Raw genomic sequence first — 20,177 nt, forward strand, 5'->3', positions numbered from 1 at the left:
GATCTAGAAGCTTCCGTGTGGGCCAATAGAGATGAACACAATCTGTCAGGATCAGGGCAAAATGGTCACTAGCGGGCTCCCCCTCCTGATCCACGATCCACGCCTTGCCCGTGGAGGTGCAGGGGTGGCGAGGCTGCACTGGTCTCTGAGCGTCCGCCTCTCGGAAGAAGCCAGCAGCTCCGAGGGCTCCGTCCTTCAGCTCATCCTCCATAAAGACAGTCTGGGCTTTCTCCTGACAGACCCACAACCAAGAGTGGTCCTTCAGCTTAACTACCCCTGGAACCGCCTGAGGCTTCAGAAGCGGTTTTCCAGTTCACTTCGATGGGAAAAGACACAGCGAGTGAGTAGCCAGAGGGCAGGTGGAGCAGCTGAGCGTCTCTGTCTGGTTTAGGACAGGGGTGGGGAACGGCCAGCCATGGGCCGTATAAGGCCTTCGAAATCGTTTGGTCTGGCCCTGCCAAGTTGTTAGGGGAGTTAATGAATTAAATGTTTGCCCAAATACAGCAGGCTACTTTTAAGTTGATAATTGCTATGGCCTTCGAATGATGTTGTAAATTTCCAGTGGCCCTTGGCAGAAAAAAGGTTCCCCACCCCTGGGTTAGGCGCTCGAGGCTAATGCAGCTCAGTTCAGCGCTTGCTCACTATGCAGGGCACGGTCAGAGGTACAGTTACCATGGTCACCTGTGCTCAGGGCAGCTCAGGCCCATCACCTGTGGGCGGGTTCATTTAGGCTCATCCCTGGGGTAGTTACAGCTGCTCCCTGTTGACATCATATGGCTTGGAAGGACCTAGAAACGGGCACAACCTCAGGGCAGGTTCTACCTTTCTGTTGGGTAAAGAAAGTGCTGCTTCTCCCAGGGAGTTAAAGCAGAAGGCTGCCGGTCAGTGGTGGAGCACGGTTGCTGGCACTGAGGTGAGAGGGCCCGAGACACCCGGGGCGGCACCGGGCGGAACTGCAGGTGGTGTTTATAAGGCTTATATATTTTATAACCTCTTGTTGTATAGTTTATGGTTTACAGTGGTTGTAAGGAAATTGGATCAGTTTTGTTTTACTTGCCAAATAAAACAAATGTCAAAATAGTCAATATAAAATGTATCCTAATTTGGCTGAGTTAAGTCAGCCAGTAGGCAGTAGGATAACTGAATGTTACAGTAGTGCTTCCCAGTCAGAACCACTGTCTCTCCCAGCTCTCCGCTGCCGCTGGGCGGCGGGCTACAGGCGCCTGCGCACCTGCCGAGCCTCCCGAGTCATAGGGCTTCTGTGCCTTTGGTTTCTGTGTTGTTTTCTTATCCAGCGTCTTTGATAATTTTTAAAGATGAAATGCTGATCACTTACTCAAGTTTTCCATTGAAGATTGATGAACGGATGAGTGCGTTACTTTACCCCTTGAGGCTTCAGGTCTCTCTGACCTCCCAGCAGAGGAATCTGGCAGCTTCTGCTCTCCCCTCCCCAAGCCTCAGACCTTACGCTGGCCTGGCAGCCATCTTCTTCCCTTCCTGTTTCCTGCGTCTGCGTCTTTGCTCATGTGACACCTGTGCTATCAGCTCCATGCCCCCTCTCCCATTAAGCCTTCCCTGAACACCAGGGGCTGGGCCTGGGTCTTGGCTTTCTGTTCTGAGCGCCTGTCGGCTGTTAAGCGTTCACTCTGTGCTGTGCTCATGTTGGGACCTCCTCGAGGCAGGGCTGTGTCCACTCCGGGATCTCCCAGCGCTCAGCGCAGGTCCAGGCAAGTACTCAGTTTTGCAGAAATGCTTCTCCATCAGCCTAGGGACCTCGTGCTGCTCTCATCCACCGCCTCCCTCCCCCCCCAAAACTCCCGAGCCCCTGAACAATCTTGGGGATTTTCTGATTATGAGAGTAAGACAGACTTGTTGAAAATTGCCAGAATACAGAAATAACAAACACACAGAAACCCCATTTCCGTGAGCAAAGGTGCATCATTGTCATTTTCCTGTGCACTTTTTACACAGGTGATATCACATCATAGCAGGTTTGTGTTTTGCTGCTTCTTACTCCTGTAGTATTGAACCACAAGCATAAGAACAACTCCCTCAAGCCGGGTCTTTGTGTGAACCAAGGATCAGGTTGCAAGGCCTGGGCTGGAGTGAGAGTGTGGTGATGCAGCGCCCTCTACCGGCCAGACGTGGAGGCGGCGGCGGCAGCGCGGAGGCCTGGCCGGCTGGTTCCTGAGCACTGGGCATCAGCCGTTTCCCCAGCAAATCCCTTGTGGGGCCTGGAAGGGAACGAGGGAGCAGGGCCAGGAGCAGACCTCACTGCTTTCTTGAGCTCCAGGCTTTGTCTCAAAAGTTAAAATTGTGTTGCTCTACCCGTTTCTATGTTGTCACTCATGTTTAAAAGAATTCCCTGCCGTTTTTTGGTGAGCTCTGATCTCCAGCTTCATTCAGACAGAAGGGGCAGTTGGTGGACCTCTCCAGGAAGAGGGGGTCATCACCGGAGGGCCTCGTGCTCCCAGCAGAGCTGCCTTCTCGCTCCGGAGGCCGGGGCTGCCCAGGATGGGTGCTTTCTGCCCGCGTCCTTCCTGTGGCTACCACAGTGCCAGTCCTGGGCCGGAGACCACGCTGTCCTTTCACGGTGGGCCTGCTGGAGACCGGAGACGAGGCTGCCCCCGGCTGTGTCCACTGAGCTGGACACAGTGTTTGGTGACGTTTGTGGCAAAAGGCGGGATTCGGTCTTGGCAGAGCTGCCCTTCCTCATTCAGCGACTCTCTCGCACTCATCTCCACACACGTTTCTGAGCTTCCAAATGGAGAAGGTGATGTCGCCTCTCCCAGGAGCTCGGAGCCTCTGTTTCCTCTCTGGGCATCAGCCCCCCCCCCCCCCCCCCCCCCGCGCAGGTCGGCTGCAGGATGGCGCTGGCCGTGGGCTGGGGCCCTGACACCTCCCCTCCTCTTCTGGGCAGGCCAGGCCTGAGCTCTCCAAGTCCGCTGGTGCAGGCCTTTCCGGTTCTCTTCCGTGCTGCTGCCTGGGGGCTGGTGCAGATGGGGAAGCACCTTCCAGCTTCAACCGGGTCAGCCCTCCACTCCTCTCACACACGGGGTCTCACCCGCGATTCTGCTGAGAGAAGGTGCCGCCGCTGCCGGCACCAAGGTGTGGAGACGTTCTGGGAGGCGGGTGCATTCACCGTGATGGGGTCCCGCAGCCCTGGGGTGTGGGTGAGGGGATGGTCTGTGTCGTCCCAGCAGGGCCCTGGTGCGCTGCACCGCCCGGCGGCTCAGCTGCAGAGCCAGTGGCTTGATCAGACCTCAGAAGCCTGTGGATCAAATGTGCAGATGACAGAGTTGTTGGGGAGCTGAAGTTCTGAGTGCCAGAGCCGATCCTCCACCACTCGCTCCTCCCCTGGGAGGGTCACCTCACCTGCACGCACACCTCGGGAGGCCACCGCCTCCAGCACTGCCTGAGTGTGAGGCCTCGCTGCGTTCAGACCTGGTGGAGGGAGACACGGCAGCTGGCTGCGGGGGTTTGCATGGTCGTCATGTGGGAGGTTTAAACATGGAGGAGATGTCAGTGGTGTTTCCAGGTGGGGAGGGGTCATTGAAAGCCCCGGAGGCAAAATTAGATCAGGAAGTTAGAAGGCGGTAGATCTGGGCTTAACATTTTAAAAAATGAGCAAAGAAAACCTCCCCAAAGTAAAAACTGCTTGGCCTCGGAGAAGCCATCTTAAGGGGGGGGAGTTCCCAGCTGCTGGCGTCAGTCAGACAGCCTCTGGATTCCGCAGACGTTATGCGATGTCATATTCCCTGCCCCACGCTCAGAAGTTCAGGCTCAGGAGACCATGTTAGGGCCGCACGCACTTTGCCAAGGGGCCCTGGGAGCTCCATGGGCGGGGAGGGTGCCGAGCAGTAGGTGTCTGTCCCCGAGGTCTGCTCACCCGACTTGTAGCTGTCACCTTCTGAGGTCCCAGAGCCGGTGTCAGAGGAGGCCAGGATGACCGCAGAGTGACTGCCTGACCCTCACCACGGCCCGGCCCAGCCTTGGCACCGTGAGCTTGTCCCTTTCCGAGTCCATCTGAAATATGCAGTCCGGACTCGAACGCTGGAATTCTCAGGACACCTCCTGTTTATGTGGTTGTTGGGCTCGGGGTATCCTGGAGAATGTGGTTCCAGTAGCTCCACCCCGCCCTTCCCGCCGGCCTGGGGCGCTGAGACTTGTCCATCCTGCTCCACAGAGACCTCAGGCCGTGGGCTGGGCCTATGACCCTCCTGACACTGTCCCTCCCCTGGAGAAAGTGCCACCCTCCCGCCCAGAGCCACAGAGCAGCCTGTACCTGCGCGGCGCCCCGGGGCCTCTCCCAGGGGCCGGCCAGGGAGCTCCCTGCAGAGGGTGTGTGGCGCCCCTGAGCTGTTCACAATCTCCCGGTGATCTGTCAGCTCCCAGCGAGATGTCAGTCACCGGTGCCGAAGTATGTTTCTAGTGACAGACATAATTGTACTTAACTTTGTGCGTGGATGTTATCAATCTGTGACAGGTACTCTGGGAAATGGGGCATTTTGATTGCAGAGGATCTGTCGCATGCACTTACTCTTCCTCTCAGGGACACCCGGGTTCAGTCACAACTTTTGCATGTCGATGTCAGGTTTTGAGAACATAGATCCTTGCTGACCTCAAAAACCGTTCCGTCATTCCCACCCCAGGGCTGTCTTCTGAAAGGTTAATGGCTCCTCCTGAAGGAGAGAGAACCAGGCCGCGGTGATCTGAATTCAGGCCACGCGCCCAGGCCTGTCCCCGTCGGCCCATTGTCAGAGCCCATGAGCTGCGGTGTGTCCAGCCTCGCCGGCCCACCTGCCGAATAAGCCAGTGACGGGCGGAGCCTTAGCTCAGGGCGGGCGTCCTGCTGTCCATGCTGACAGCCCCAAATCCTCAGGCTGCCTATTGTCAGTGACAGTGATAAGATGCTCTTTGTGCCACAGGTGACACCTCACCTGCTGTTGCTGCCGGACTTGAACGAGAGGCCCCAAGTGGCGCAGATCGGGGGCTGTGTCCTCCTTTTCCTGTCCAGGTATTTGCCACCCGACCCGAGTGGCAGTGGGTTTGGCGAACCTTGACCATCTGCAGGGCTTGTCCAGGCGTAGTAGCCGTGTCTGGCTTCACTTGGAATAATTCGCCCTGCTTTTCCTTCACAAAGAAACCACACACATGTTTATTGCTTTGTTTAACCGAAGAGGACACACATTTTCCCATTCTTCCTCGATGTGACGCCTCTTGCAGATTTCTTCTTTGTTTTTGCACAGGGACACAGGCGGGCATCGTGCATTGCGCATGTGACCTGTCCTCTCTCTGAAGTGCCACCTCCCACCGACTCCAGGCGAAAGTACCGACAGCCGGGGTGTCTCACAGAGCACCCTCGAGGGTGGGGATTCCAGGGGCTCAGGTGTCATGGAACGGCCCACGTGGACTCTCCCGTAACCTTAAAGTCCCAGGCCTCCTGCCATCCTGGTGGGCTTTTCACACGCACAGGTTCCCTTTCTGTGTGGAACCTTCCCTGGCTTCCTGTTGTCTGACGTGTCTCCCACATCGACTCACGTTAACGGGGAGTCGCCTCTCGCCCCTGAGCACGGCATGCTCATTCCGGAAGCCTCTCCGCTCCGGCCAGTGCTTATGCCTCGCCTCTGCCGCACCTGCCCTCCTGCGAGGCCGGCTGGACCCCCGCGTGCCGAGCCTGGCCTGCCCGCCCCACACCTGGGGTGCCCTCGCCTCGTCTGGGAAGCCCGCGCGCTCTCGCTTCCCTTCCTCTCCTGCCGTCACCGGGCACAGTGTGGCCTGCACGGGCCTGTCTCGCTGCCTGCCTGTGTTTGTCTTACGGCTACACTGGCGGGCTTGGTGATGACAGGGATTCTCATGCTCCTCCTTCCCTTTAGAGCAGCGGTTCTCAACCTTCTGGCCCTTTAAATACAGCTCCTCAGGTTGTGACCCAACCATAACATTATTTTCGTTGCTACTTCATCACTGTCATGTTGCTACTGTTATGAATCGTCATGTACATATCTGATATGCAGGATGGTCGTGGGCGACCCCTGTGAAAGGGTCGTTCGGCCGCCAAAGGGGTCGCGACCCACAGGTTGGGAGCCGCTGCTTTAAAGCCCCGGGAAAGGCTAGTGGCACAGAAAGAGCAGCGATGGCAGCACCGCATCCTGTGCCCCCAAACTCAGCGGTACTTTCTTCAACTGTCGTTTCATTGGATGCTCACGGCAAGTGCTCAGGGAGGAATGTGTGGCCTGGAAATATTCATTACACATACACAGTGCGCTGGCTTAGACACATGAGACGGGGGCTCACATACTAGTATTTATACGTGGCTCCTTTCACCTGTTCTTCCGTCCCATCAGCAGACTTACTTGCACTTCTTCGGTGTCAGGCCCTGTTCCAGGTGCTTGATGAGCAATAACTCACTTCACCCCAATACAGCGCCGTGGGCCCGGTACTGTTATCACCTCTGTTCTGAGATGAGGAAACGGGGGTCAAGGAGGTTGAATGCCTTTCCCGGGGTCACACAGCTGAGTGTTGAGGTGGGATCTGAACCCAGGCAGATGAGCTCCCTTGGGGTTACACACTGTCCCTGCGCCCTGATGCTGACGGTCGCTGGTCGTCCCTGGTTGTGAATCACTTCATCAGGGGCCGGTGGTGGGTGCAGCCACTCCAGTGCGTGTCCCAGCCGTCTTCACACGTGGCGTCCCCGGGCTCCTGCCCAGCAACTGGGAGACAGGACTGCCCGGCGCGTGCCCGTGGGGGTGGGGGGCTCACCCGCTTCCCTGTCTGCGTCCCCACCTTTTGGGAGACGAGCAAACGCCGGCTGGGGTCCGGTCCCCTTGAGGTTTAGATGGTGACCGAGGGAACAGGCACAGGCCTACACACCAGGGTCCCGGCGTTGGGTCCTAGGGCCCTTGGGTGGCTCCCGAGTCCTTGATGAAGCGAGGCTACAGCCGTTGGATTTGTTCTGGTGATCAGCAGCATGGTGGGCAGAGACCTACAGGGGAAGGCTCTCCGAGGGTCTTTCCAGCGCTGTCACAGGATCCCACTTAGTGGTGGAGTCACAAGACCGTTGAAGGCGCGATTTCACCCGAATGCAGGTTGGTTTTGTTAGACAGGAATGATGAGCTCAGGCTGAGCGATACCCTTTTTATATCAGTGTTTCCTGTGGCTTCTTGGGAAGCCAGAGCTTCTGTTTAAGGAAGAATGGACTATTGGTCTGTGCAGCGCCCCCAGAGCTGGCCTTCTCGGCCCCCCTCGCACCTCCAGTTCTGACCAGGCACTTGCTGCCTGGGAGTGTGTTCTCTCTGTCACGTCTGTGACTGTCCGTGGTTTTTCTTGGTGGCTCTGGTGGTGATGTGTGCCCCGTTGTCCTGAGAACAGGGCTGCAGACGTGGGATGGCTTTCTCCCGTGCTGGTTCTCCGTGCGCCGGAGCGCCGTGTGCAGTGGGGCTGAGCCGGGGCTGGGAGAAAGGCCTTCCTCAGGTTATGAAAATAGTTCTCCGTGTGTCAGGACACATTTGTCAGTTCCCTTCAGGGTCGGTTTTGTGAGCCGGAGCATTTAGAGGCGCACATTTTGCCTTTTATCAGAGTGGAGGCTGACAGTCTATTTGCAGGTAGCTAGTCTGTGGAATATTTCACCTCGTCTCTCGGTGTGAATTTAGCTGCCAAACAAAGTAAAAATGGGTGTTAAACAAGCAATATTTCCCAGGACTTTACCACCCTCCCCCCCCACCACCACCACCACCTTGCCGTTCTATTTCAAGACAGGGTTTCAATTATTGGATATTTAACAAAATCCTTGCTTGCAGTAATTTTTCTAAGGCCCTTCTGATTGATTTGGGGTGGGCTTCTGCCCACGGGGAGGGCAGCATTGAACTTGAGCAGCAGGTGTTTCATTTCCAGTTGAATAATAATACTAATTATTATTATGAGAATAAACACAGTTATCATCATTATTATTTCAGCTACAATTTTTTGAGCATCGTGTGTCAGGCACCATGTAAACATTTGGTGTGTGTTGTTTTAATCTTCATAACTGGGCTGTGAGGTGAGTCACAGGTCCTCCTCTTAACAAGGGAGGAGACTGAAGCTTGCAGAGGTGGAGACTGACTTACCCAAGGGCAGAGCGTTAGGATTAGAGGAGGCAGGATCGGAACCCAGGTCCCACCATTGCATCTCCCCGCCTTCCAGGAGCCTCAAGGCTCCCTGAGTTTGGGGACTCTCTGCCTCAGAGTGCGCTGCACCCAGTGGGCACCGCCGGGCACCAGACGTGGCCACGAACTGTTCCAGACCGTGGCCAACATCCCCCCCATTAGTCATGGCTGTACTTTGCTCAGCACATTGTCTTCTCCCGATCTGGGGACTGGGCAAGGACGGGGCGAACGTTGCCGGAGGTTCTTTGTTACGGTCTGGTGTTTTCTGTGGGCTGTTCACCGCCTGCCCTGCGCTCTCACGCTCGCGGCCTTTTATGAATCTGAGTTTGGCAGCCTCACTCCTCTTGGAGTTTGGAAAGGGGATATTTTAGAAGGCTGGAAGGAGATGAAAAGCTAGCTGTGTCCATATGTTCCTTGTTTTTAAAAGTAGGGTCAGTGAGGTTTAGAGACTCCTTAAATATTTCAGTTTTTAAGATTAGACCCGATCATCTGGAGTGGACGTGCGGTGCCCGCGGCCCCAGACGGGCTTTTTTCTTCATTTCTTTTATATGGGAGGTAGGTGTCTGGGCATCGCAGGGTTCAGTGTAATAAAACTGAAACGCGGTGAATAAATGCCATGATTCGGAGCTGCTGCAGCTATGAAGCTCCGTTTCCTTTTTTTTTTTTTTAGTAATCAGTGACTTGAAAAATAGCAGATTGGTACAAGGATGATAATTTAAAGAACCGAAAACTCCAAGCTTCAAAGGAGTACAGTCCTGGGCGTTTTTCTAAGGAAGCATTTTCCTCGCTCACTCAGGTTTTCCCCGTTGAGATTAGACATCCATTCTGAAATGTGAATGGTTCAAATTCAACATGTTAGTTAAGACAGAGCGGTTGTGTGCCCCCTTTTCTCCTGAGTTATGAGTGGGAAATGACATGGCTGTTTTTCTTGATCCCAAGATCCTTATAGAAGCCCAGAATCAGAGTGACCGTCGGGCCAACCCTGAGACTCCAGTGGGGACCTGGGCAGAGGCCTGCTGGCCACACTCGGGGAGAGGCATAGCGGGCCCGGCCCGGCCGCCGTCCTGTGCACCTGGCACTTACACGCTCCACCCTGAGGTGAGACCAGAGCGATCTCACTGCCCGTGGCCACCGCATGCGCGACCTGCTGGAGCCAGAGCCTGGGGTGGGTGGCCGTGGTCACACCCTTGGCCTTGACTGCCTCCCAGGGCCCTGCCCCTCTCCCACACAGAGGAAGCGGAGCGCTCTGCCCGCTGGCATCCTGTCAGGTTCTGTTCACTCTTCATACCTCTTCCATCCTCAATTTCAGATGTGATTTGTCAGTTTAGAGGAGGGAGTCATTAATAACCATTATTTAGAACTGTCGAGTCTTCCTCTCTGTGTGTGAGCGTCTGAGTTAAGCATCCAAAAAATTGGCCTTGTTGGTGGCAAACGGGGCCTCCACGGGGACAGGGCCGACCGCCCCGCCCCCACCCGCCTTTCTCGCGTGCCAGTTGCTCCAAGTCTGTCTTTAATCACCGAGGGGCAGCGACCGAGTGGCTAAAGCACGTCCTCCTGGAATTCATTAGTGTTATTACCAAGGACCGTGCTGTAAATTGTTGATTTTTTTTAACTGCTTGGAAAAAATTTCTCCTTAACTGTTTCATTTTAATGTGCTTCAAGAAAGGAAAGTTTTTTCTTGTCAAACATTTGAGACAAAATTGTTCAGAAACCCTGACTTCAGTTTCCACTGGGCATGGGCTCGGAGCCGTTGTCCGAAACGAAGCCGGTGCCCTGTCATCACCGTCAGGCTCGGGGGCTGCGGAAGAACCCCCAAACCTTCCGACGGTGGTTAAGGAATCGGCATTCAGTGTATCTGTTAATGCACGTTGTTATTCTTTAACATTAAAATTCCACTAAAGTACTAATAATTACTGTTAATATCTTCCCGTGGAAACTTACAGCAAAGGAGCAATAGTAGAAACAGTATTTAAGGGAGAGCTGCCGGCATGATAAGAATGCAAATAAGTGTTATTAGCCTAATGATTTTGTCGTCGCCATGGCTGTGCGGCGGCAGTGTTGTGAATATGTCATCCGGCACCCGTGAATTTGGAAAGTGTGTCAAAACACAACTTCAATTAGTTTGCTCTAATTATGGCTCTGGAGAGTTTGTAACTACATCACTCCTCATTAAAAGAGATTTTCTTCTATGGATTAATGCAATATACAAAGGAAAGTTTCAAAGTTCTCGACGCCATTTGCTCCCGCCAGGAGCAGGCTTGGAGCAGGGCTGACGGATGCTGGGTGCCCCCTGCCAGCCTGGCGGGGTGTCGGGGTCGAGCCCAGGGCAGCGTGGGCCGCTCATTCCTCTGTCCCACGATCAGCTTCCTGCTCAAAGTGGCCATCGCAAATGGAGCCTCCACAATTTCCAAAAGAGGGTAATTGAACCCATCTCCAGCTTTTAAGGAAAATTTGCTAATCTGAAATGATTGGCATGCCCCTCATCGTGAGCTTCTCAGGGGGGCGTGGGGACCTTCAGACCTGCCATTTCCAAGTGCCGCGCGCAGTCAGCCTTGGTCCTGTCCTGGGGGCCGGGAGGAGGCTGCGTGGGAAAGTGTGTTGTTCTTGGTCACGCAGAATCGCATGGCGTCTATGGAATGTCAGTAAAAGTGTTCATATAGTGAAAAAGAGGACTTTAAGGAAATGTTAATCTCTTGTCTAAACTGATAGTTATAAATGCTATTGTTGAGCTGTTACCATTTGGAGAAGAGAAAAATAAATTCACACTTTCTTGTCCTGTTACCGACGTTCCCCTCCCCTTGGACACCAGCGGTGTTCCCACCGTGCCCGCCTCTGCGAGGGTGTGGATGGCGTCTGTGTCATGGGGGCTGGACCAGGCTGGACCTGGAGCCGCTGCCTCTCCTCACCCCACACCACCCTGTGACTCCACTACATGGGCAGCGCAGGGTGCATTTTTAATCCAAGTGTTAAACTTTAGGGTGCTGGCTGAGGCGGCCTGGGTTTTGGTTGCCCCCCATCCAATTTATTTGTGCAGTGCCAAATATCCACAAGACAGCTGTGAGTACGTTTTTGTTGACTTTAAGTGCTCTCGTTGTCATTATTTTTGGTGAGCACAAGGGGTGTGTGAGATGAGTGACTCGGCCACCTTTACAGCACCGTCCCTGTTACCGCCTCAGTTTCCTCTTCTGTAAAATGGGGATGAGAACCCCTTCTTTGCAGGGTTGTCGTGAGAACTAAGTGCCCCTCCAGGCACACAGTGGGCACTCACACATATGCTTTCCGCCCAGAGTTCCTTCCGGAGCTGAGTCCCGGCACAGGCAGCCCACGCCCTCAGGCCTTGCTGTTGCCACCGTTGGCTCCTTTCTGCTCCGGGGTAGCGTCAGTCACCAGCACTCTGAGCGTCACAGGCCAGCCTGTGGGCGCAGGCCTTCTCCCCTGCAGAGCGGGGGCAAGAATCTGTGCTCACGGAGAGCAGCTGGTAAGGGGTTAAGATAGTAATTGTGTAAGTCTTCCAGGCTTTCTCCCAGTTCTGCGATAATTTGATGAAGAACTTCACCCTAATTAAATATTCAAATTAGGAATAAGTGTCAATATGGCTTCCCATTGCCTGGAATGATGATTTATTGTATTCGAAACTCTAGTGGCTCACTGTAATCTAAGCCGAACCGTGGCTCTTGATTATTTCTGCACCACACTTGCCATGCCTGTGTTTTAAGATTTAAACTAGTAATTGATTTGCCATATGCTATCGAGCTCCGCGCGGAGGAACTCGGGGAGTTTGGAATTGTGATTTCCTCCGTCTTCCAGGGGCAGCTTTTCTTCCTGGTCCGTGCGGGGCGGTGTGTTTGGGGGTGCGTGCGTCTGTGTTGCCCAGGAGGAAAGCTCATTACACAGCCCGGTTGGCAGTTTGAAGTTATACTGACCCTGGCCAGTGGGTTGCTCGAATGGAAAGTGAGCGAGCCTGCGTTTGTGCTTCCTTCGTGCTGGCGCCACCTCGCAGCGGAGCATGGCATGGGGGCAAACGCGTACGCCCACCTGCGCGGCCCGTCTCCTTCGCTGTGTGACCGTGGGCACGTTTCCTACCCTCTGAACCTCCTTTCCCCGCCTGTAGAATGAAGCTGACCTGCTGGGTTGGGAAGGTTAGAGGTGAGTGTGGAGCGTGAGGAATAGTGCAGGTGCTCAGTGAGTGGTTGCTGTCATAGACCCCCGGGTGGCTTCAGGGGCAGGGCCTTCAGCCCCCTCCCCCCACCTTGTCCTGCAGAAAGCCACTCCCGACCTTCCGATCAGAGGTCCTCTCGCATTGGCCATGCAGAATCACATGCTGTCATGGTCCCCCGGGTGGCTACGTGGGAACCTCCATGCCCATGTCTTACTTTGTGGCAGCGCTTGGGTCTGTCTGGACCCTGGCGTTTCCTGCCACACTGTGCTCTCTCCTCCCGGCCGGGGAGCCGGCTGCCGTGTCCCTGGGCGCTTCGCAGGGCCTGGTGCAGTGTCTGCGGTCGGTGCTCAGTAGATGTGCTCCTTTTGTTTTACAATGAAAGCATGTAGCCGAAACCGGTTTGGCTCAGTGGATAGAGCGTCGGCCTGCGGACTGAGAGGTCCCGGGTTCGATTCCGGTCAGGGGCATGTACCTGGGTTGCGGGCACATTCCCAGTGGGGGTATGCAGGAGGCAGCTGATCGATGTTTCTCTCTCATCGATGTTTCTAACTCTCTATCTCTCTCCCTTCCTCTCTGTAAAAAATCAATAAAATACATATAAAAAAAAATTTTTCTTTTTAAAAAAATGAAAGCATGTAACCTATAGTCCTTTATTTGCATATCGTCCGACATTTAGAGCTTTTTACCTCCGAATTTAGGGATTTGTATATGTTTCGATTTAATTTCCTAAAGGGGGAAAGCCATGGGTCTCATTTGTTTTTGTTTTCATTTTTTTTAGTTTTGTTGTTTTTTATTTTTGTTTTCATGTTTTGTTCTTTTAGAGAAGTTTTAGGTTTACATCAAAATTGAGCGGAAGGTACAGAGATGTTGCATATGCCTCCAACCCCATTATCAACGTCACTCACCAGATGGTACTTTTTTTTTCACTCAAGGACGAACCTGTATTGACACGTCATAATCCCCCAAAGCCCATCGTTACCTCAGGGCGCACATTGGTGCTGCACATCCTATGGGTTTGGACAAATGTGTAGCGACATGCCTGCCATTATAGCGTCACACAGGGCATCTTCACGGCCCTAAAGCCCTCTGTGTACTGCCCCTCCTCTTCTCCCGCAACCCCCGCTGGCAGCCACTGATCTTTTCACTGTCTCTATAGTTTTGCTTTTTCCAGAAGGTCATGTAGTTGGAATCATACAGTGTGTAGCCTTTCAGCTGGCTTCTTTCTCTTAGTAATATACACTTATCATTTGGTTTTTTAAAGTGTCTCAGTGCCAAACACAGTGCTTGGCATATAGCAGGAGCACAGCGTCTAATTAGAGCCGCCTGTGCGCCTGTCTACACCAGGCTCAGTCTCCCCTGGAAGGGCATTGTTTCATTGGGTGTATTTGGAATTAAGTTTCGGGTCTGGGCATAGAACTTTATGAATATAATTGTAGAGGAAATAGGTCTGTTTTACGTTTTGCAAAACCTCACTTGATTTTCTTGGTATCATTACAAAACAAAAACAATGTTTCATCAGACCATGAGAAATGATAGTAAACTTTGCACACGGAGATTTCTCTCTGAGGTTGGCTCCAAAATCAATAAGGGAAAATAAAGAAAGCCACACCTAAAAATATTTTAGGGCCTACAATCATGAAAATCACAGCATTTCTGGCCCGGCCGGTGTGGCTCAGAGGTTGAGCATTGACCTATGAACCAAGAGGTCACGTTTCGATTCCCGGTCAGGGCACATGCCCGGGTTTCGGGCTCGATCCCCAGTGTGGGGCGTGCGGGAGGCAGCTGATCGGTGACTCTCTCTCATCATTGATGTTTCTGTCTCCCTCTCCCTACCTCTCTTAAATCAATAAAAATATATATTTTTAAAAATCATAGCATTTCTGTTTTAGTGGAACCAAGTTATAAGAAAAAATTTGCAAGATTTTCTCCATCTCTGGGTCTTTAGAGATCTGAATCCTAACTCGGAATCTCAGTGTGGAAGCCAAGGGACCTGGAGCGGGAATCCAGGCTGTGAGGTCTTTGAGGGGGTGCTGGTCAGGCCCTTTTGGCGGAAAATGATTCATTTTAATTACCTTCCAGGGTGATCGGTACCTGAGCATATGGTCCTTAAGAAATAAGTTCCCTGAACTGTCAGCGAGTGTGGGCAGCGGGCAGGAACCTGGTCTGACACCGCTGACCAGCCTTGGAGAGTGGATGCTGGAAAGGTGCTTATTAAAATGCCAGCAGGTGTGGCTGCGGCCCCCGCCTGTGGCTCCCGCACGCTGCCTGTGCCAGGTGTTTTATAAGAGCCTTTTTCTTCATTAAATGGCATTCATTAAGCACGTCCTTACACCTGGCACGGAAGCTGCGCGTCACAGATGACTTCTTCCCAGTGGTGTTTGCAGGAATAAAGTGGAATTTCATTTAGCCATTTGCTCTGTTCTTGCTCCCCCTGACCACCGTAACTCAATTAGTGTGGCTTTTGCATGTTCCTCCCCCAACCCCAGTCTGTGACTTTCCTCTGCACATTCCCGCTGGTCCTCGCCCACCAGCAGACGTGAAGCTAGAAAACCAGATGTGGCTTGAGCAGCAAGAGCTGCGTGCTGTCCTGTACAAGCCCATCTAACGCTCCCAACACGTGAGAATAGCTCTCCTACTTTTGCCATCTCCTTTTCCCAATAAATAGAAAAGATAGTTCTCATTGGAAAAGAAAGAGAGAAAGAAAGAAAGAAAGAAAGAAAGAAAGAAAGAAAGAAAGAAAGAAAGAGCTCGTAAGAGAATGCAGAATCACACTCCCGTCTCAGAGACTTCTGCTGGCCACAGTGCGAGCACCGTTCCTGGTCACAGCCCTGCCTGCAGCAGGGCCACCCCTGCTGAGGTGGCAGAGCCTTCCCACCTCATGGCATGTATGTAGATGTGTAACCACAGAAAAATATTGTACGTGTGGTATTTACATACTACATGTCATTCTGCAACTTGGTGTGGTTTTTCCCCCTTTTTTGACCTAACATGTGTTCTTTGAGATTTGGTCTTGTTGAAATAGAAATGTCTGGCTCATTCTTTCTCCTTGTTCTGTCCTAGTTTAGTGTTACATGAACATTTCACCAATTCGTTGCTCTTCACGAATGCTGCCCAAGGACCCAGTTCCTACCTCTTCTGCCCAGATCGCCCTCCCCACTTGGTCTGCACCCCGATCCCTCTCTCAGAGCCATGGCATAAGCACCCTCCGTCAGTCCTACCCAGAACACCTGTAAACATCACTTCATGGCTGCCGGCTACTCTGAATCGGACATAATGTTGTTTCCGGTATTTGAGTAGAGCATCATAATTCGGAGCTGAACTTTGTCCCTTTCCCCATCAGGGTTCACATCCAAGCTGTGCGCCTTGGGCAAGCTGCGGGACCTCTCTGAGGCCGTCTGTCAGAGACTTCTCAGCGCCCCCAGGGATTGCCTGTGCGGTGAAGGGTGCCCCTCCACGGTGCCAGCGGGTGGTTTTATCGTTACTTCCTCAGGCTGGGTTCCCCCGGGAAAGAGTCAGTGCCGGTCCTTTGGTCTCACCTCCTCCGCATCCTGAAGTCTTAATTCTGAATCACCAGAGCCTGTTAAACGAATTCCTTTCAGAGAAAGGGCCATGAGTGGTCTTTCTGTGTTGTCGCCTTCACATGCGAGGGACAACTTGGAGGAGGAGATTTCTGACTCGCGACTTCCTTTCCCGCCCACATGCTGAGGCTCCACCATCCTCAGCTGGTCTGAGGGGTCATCTCTCCCTGGCTCTCTCTTCCCTCCCTTTTCTGCAGTACGGTGGGCCCTATGGCTTCTTTACTTAGGGTGTATCTTCCCATTTCTTTAGCGCAGGAAAGCATTTACTGAAGTGTACTCAGTGTAAAGTGTAAGTTGGTGCTCTCTCCTGGGAGCATGTCCACACCACAACTTTTCATTCCTCCTTTCCTTCCCCCAGAGGCCTGCATCTCCTAAGCTCTAAGGGACCCCACAAGGCTTGCAACCAGAGAGCAGTGGACAGCAGCAGCTCGTCCCGGGCCAACCCCCTGTCCCCGTCCCCAAGACCCCCTTTTCTCCAACTTCTTAGTGAGCCAGAGCGGCCAGCCTGGGCTCCCTTCCCACCTAGCTCCTCTCCTGCTGCTTCTATCCTAGGCCCTTCCTTGTGTCACTGTCTCCAGCTTCAGTGAACGTCCTCTAAAAATCCCCTGGACTGTCTTGTGTGGGGGGTGAAACAGGGCCGCGTTCAGCAACCTCCGTACTTGAGTTCTGGCCAGGAAAGAATTCAGAACCAGGACTCAAACGATAAGAGAACATTTATTTGTAAAACCACAGAGGTAATTCGTAGAGGAAATGGGCTGAGGAAGCAAGTTTTGGAGGCAAAGGAAAGGGCCTTGGAGCGTGGCAGTGAGGAAGGTAATGGTAATGCACCTGGTGGGGGGAGCAGGAGAGGAAGGCACGGAGCACTCAGTCCTCGGGGTTTTAAGGGTGGCGATTTAGGGGAGGTTCCAGGGAAGATCTTAATAGAATATTCAGCCACGTTCCAGGTGTGTCCTTTCAGGGTCTAGGTCTCCAACGATTGATTGGTCAGCACCAGGGCCGGGGTCATTATGCCATGCCGCTGCTCCTGAGGTCAGCCTTGTCTGGGTTTGCTGCTTTTCTGGGCCTGGAGCTGAAGTACAATTGAGGCCTAGACATTATCTCTAGGGAGGAAAGGTCAAGGGGCCCAGACTGCATGGCCAGTGATGTGCTGGAGGAGGAAAGGTCACCCTGGGGAGAGGAAAAAAAGAAGCATAATTTGATGCGCTTGTCTAGTTTGTGCTTTTTTGTTCCTATTGAAGACGTCTTTGCCAAACCTGAGGGCACAAAGACAATCTCTCGTGGTTCTTCTAGAAGAGCTCATGCTGTTCTTGTTAAATCGAGATGCATTTAAATAGAGTAGCAAGCCCTCGGCCTCCTGGACTTCATCATTTATTCCTTCCCTTTCCTCTTTTCCAGAATAGCCCCATGAATCTCTTAGGTAATTTTTAATATGTGTGTGTGTGTATGGGGTGAGGCAAGCATCAAGGTTTGTTTGTTGTTTTAACATGTGGTTATCCAGTTGTTCCAGCATCATTTACTGAGAAGATCACCCTTTCCCCATTGAGTGGTCTTGGCACCTTTGTTGAAATTCAATTGATCACATATGTGTGGCTCTGTTTGGACGCCGTTCTGTTCCATTGATCTGTGTGTCTATCTTTATGCCAACGCCACCCTGTCTTGATTACTGTAACTTTACACTAAGTCTTGAAATCAGGATTGATTTAGTCATGAGTCACTTTATTGATTTTGTTTGGAATGTTGGAAGCCCTATCAGCTTCTATATTTAGTTGTTTTATTTTTAATTCAGCAAGCTTTAAACTTTTTAAGTTGTTACTTCTCTTAATTGTTCTGATTTCTTTCTAACACCTAGAATATTTAGGTTGGTCTATTTTCTCCATATCTATCATGGTTTTCTCATCATTGTCATTTCTGGGCTCTTTCTCTGCATTCTGAAAAATCGTGGTGGGCTTATCCTACTATGCTACTAATTTAGATTTTTGAAATTTTATTTCTGCACAATTTCTAATGCAGATCATCTTTCTACACCCAACAGTAAGTTGTTTTCCCAGAGGAAATGTTCTTTTCATCTTGTCATGTGACACTTTTTAAAAAATATATTTTTATTGCTTTCAGAGAGGAAGGGAGAGGGAGAGAGAGAAACATCAATGATGAGAGAGAATCATTGACTGCATGTCCCCAACCGGGGACTAAGCCCGCAACCCAGGCACATGCCCTTGACCAGAATCGAACCTGGGATCCTTCAGTCCACAGGCTGACACTCTGTCCGCTGAGCAACACTGGCCAGGGCTCGTGTGGCACGTTTTGGGTGCCTTCACGATGATGTATCCCCAGATGGGTGTTGGCCAAAAGGCAGGCTGTGTAATTCTTCCTCTGCTCCCTCATCTCACTTGGGTGCTCATTATTGGTAGATGATCTTCTGAATCTTCATTATCTTTCTCTGTTCTCATCAATTTTGTTGTTGTTTTGTGTGTGTGTGTGTGTGTTTTTGTTTTGTTAATCCTCACCTGATTTTTTTTTTATTGACTTTAGAGATAGTGGAAGGCAGGAAGGGGGAGAGAGGGAGAGAGAGACATACATCAATGGGAGAGAGAGACACAGATTAGTTGCCTCCCCTGGGGCAACTAATATCTCGTGTCCCACCCCCTACACACTAATATCTTGTCTTGCTTATTTTGTCTCATAAACACAGTTGTGCTCTCTGATGGGTACAACCCAGGTACATGTCCTTGGTTGGGAATCGAACCCATGACCCTTCAGTGCTCCGGGCCGATGCTCTAACCATTGAGCACACTGGCCAGGGCTCTCATTCATTTTTGTAGAACCTGGGTGACAGGCTGGCCCTACAAATCACAGAGACCTGGTTTCTTTTTAAGGCATGTAGCACTTTATCCTCCTAATTTGAACTTTTTCAGTCTTTTAAATATTTTCAACTATTGATCCTTTATACCAGTGGTTGTCAACCTATGGGTCACAACCCCTTTGGCGGTCGAACGACCCTTTCACAGGGGTCGCCTAAGACCATCCTGCACATCAGATATTTACATTACGATTCAAAACAGTAGCAACATTACAGTTATGAAGTAGCAACGAAAATAATTTTATGGTTGGGTCACAACATGAGGAACTGTATTTAAAGGGCCAGAAGGTTGAGAACCACTGCTTTATACCATTGAAAGTGAATAAACTAAATGTAATTCTTCGTTACTTGGGGAGATGCTGTTTAAATATCTTGTCTTGCTTATTTTGTCTCATAAACACAAGTGTGCTCTCTGAGGGGTCCATCACTGCCACTAAGAAAAGGGATCCCCTGGCTGTTTGGGGACTCGAAGGTGACTTGTATGAGGAGCAGCAGGATCCAGGGTGAGCACCACATCTGGCTCCTCCTCACTGGCTGTGATTTTCCAATCGAGATGTATTTAAACAGAAGCACCAAACCCTGGGCCTGGATGTATTGCTTTCACTCCTTGGCTTTCCTCTTCTCTAGAACAGGCTCAGGAGTCTCCCGGGTCATTTTACATTGTTAGTCCTGCTCTGCCTTTCGCCCTTGCACAGGTTCAGGCACATGAACAGCCGGGAAAAGCAAAACCCTCACATGTCTCGGGCTTCACAACCCAGGCTTTTGCAGAGTCACATTCAACACATTGTCCTACAGCAGTGGCTTTCAAACTCTTTGGTGTAGGAATTTTATAGTCTTTAAAATTGAGGATTCCAAGGAATTTGTGTTTGTGTGGGTTATGTTTATCCATATTTACCTTATTAGAACTGAAATTTACTTCAGAACAATGACACCATCATGTCACGTAGCTTCGGGAACATTCTGTCTGATGGGAGAGGATGAGAGTGAAAGGCGGGTGATGTCTTGGTATTTTCATAAAAAGGCTGTGGCCTTCTGGACTCTGAGTCTGGGGAGCCCTCAGGGGTCCGTGGAGCACCCACTGAAAGCTGCCCCAAAAGGAGCATTATATAGGGTGTCCCAAGATTCACGCAAGAAGTAATTTTGATAGAAAACACAGGTTTATAATTAAAAATTGTAAATTTTTTATTGATTCATAAAGTATATAGTATAGGGCAGGGGTCCTCAAACTTTTTAAACAGGGGGCCAGTTCACTGTCCCTCAGACCGTTGGAGGGCCGGACTATAGTTTAAAAAAGAACTATGAACAAATACCTATGCACACTGCACATACCTTATTTTGAAGTAAAAGAACAAAACGGGAACAAATACAATATTTGTATTTGCATGTGGCCCGCGGGCCGTAGTTTGAGGACCCCTGGTATAGGGTTATGTATGGAATAGCAC

General features: G+C 51.6%; 1 protein-coding gene across 1 annotated transcript in view; it reads left to right on the plus strand.

Moving 5' to 3' along the window:
* The window catches only part of MVB12B (multivesicular body subunit 12B), a 141,502-nt gene that overhangs the window by 51,443 nt on the left and 69,882 nt on the right, over window positions 1–20,177 (plus strand). The gene's annotated exons all lie outside the window — the stretch shown is intronic.

The sequence above is a fragment of the Myotis nattereri genome, assembly GCF_964212035.1.
Source record: "Myotis nattereri genome assembly, chromosome: 12".
Lineage (NCBI taxonomy): Eukaryota > Metazoa > Chordata > Mammalia > Chiroptera > Vespertilionidae > Myotis > Myotis nattereri.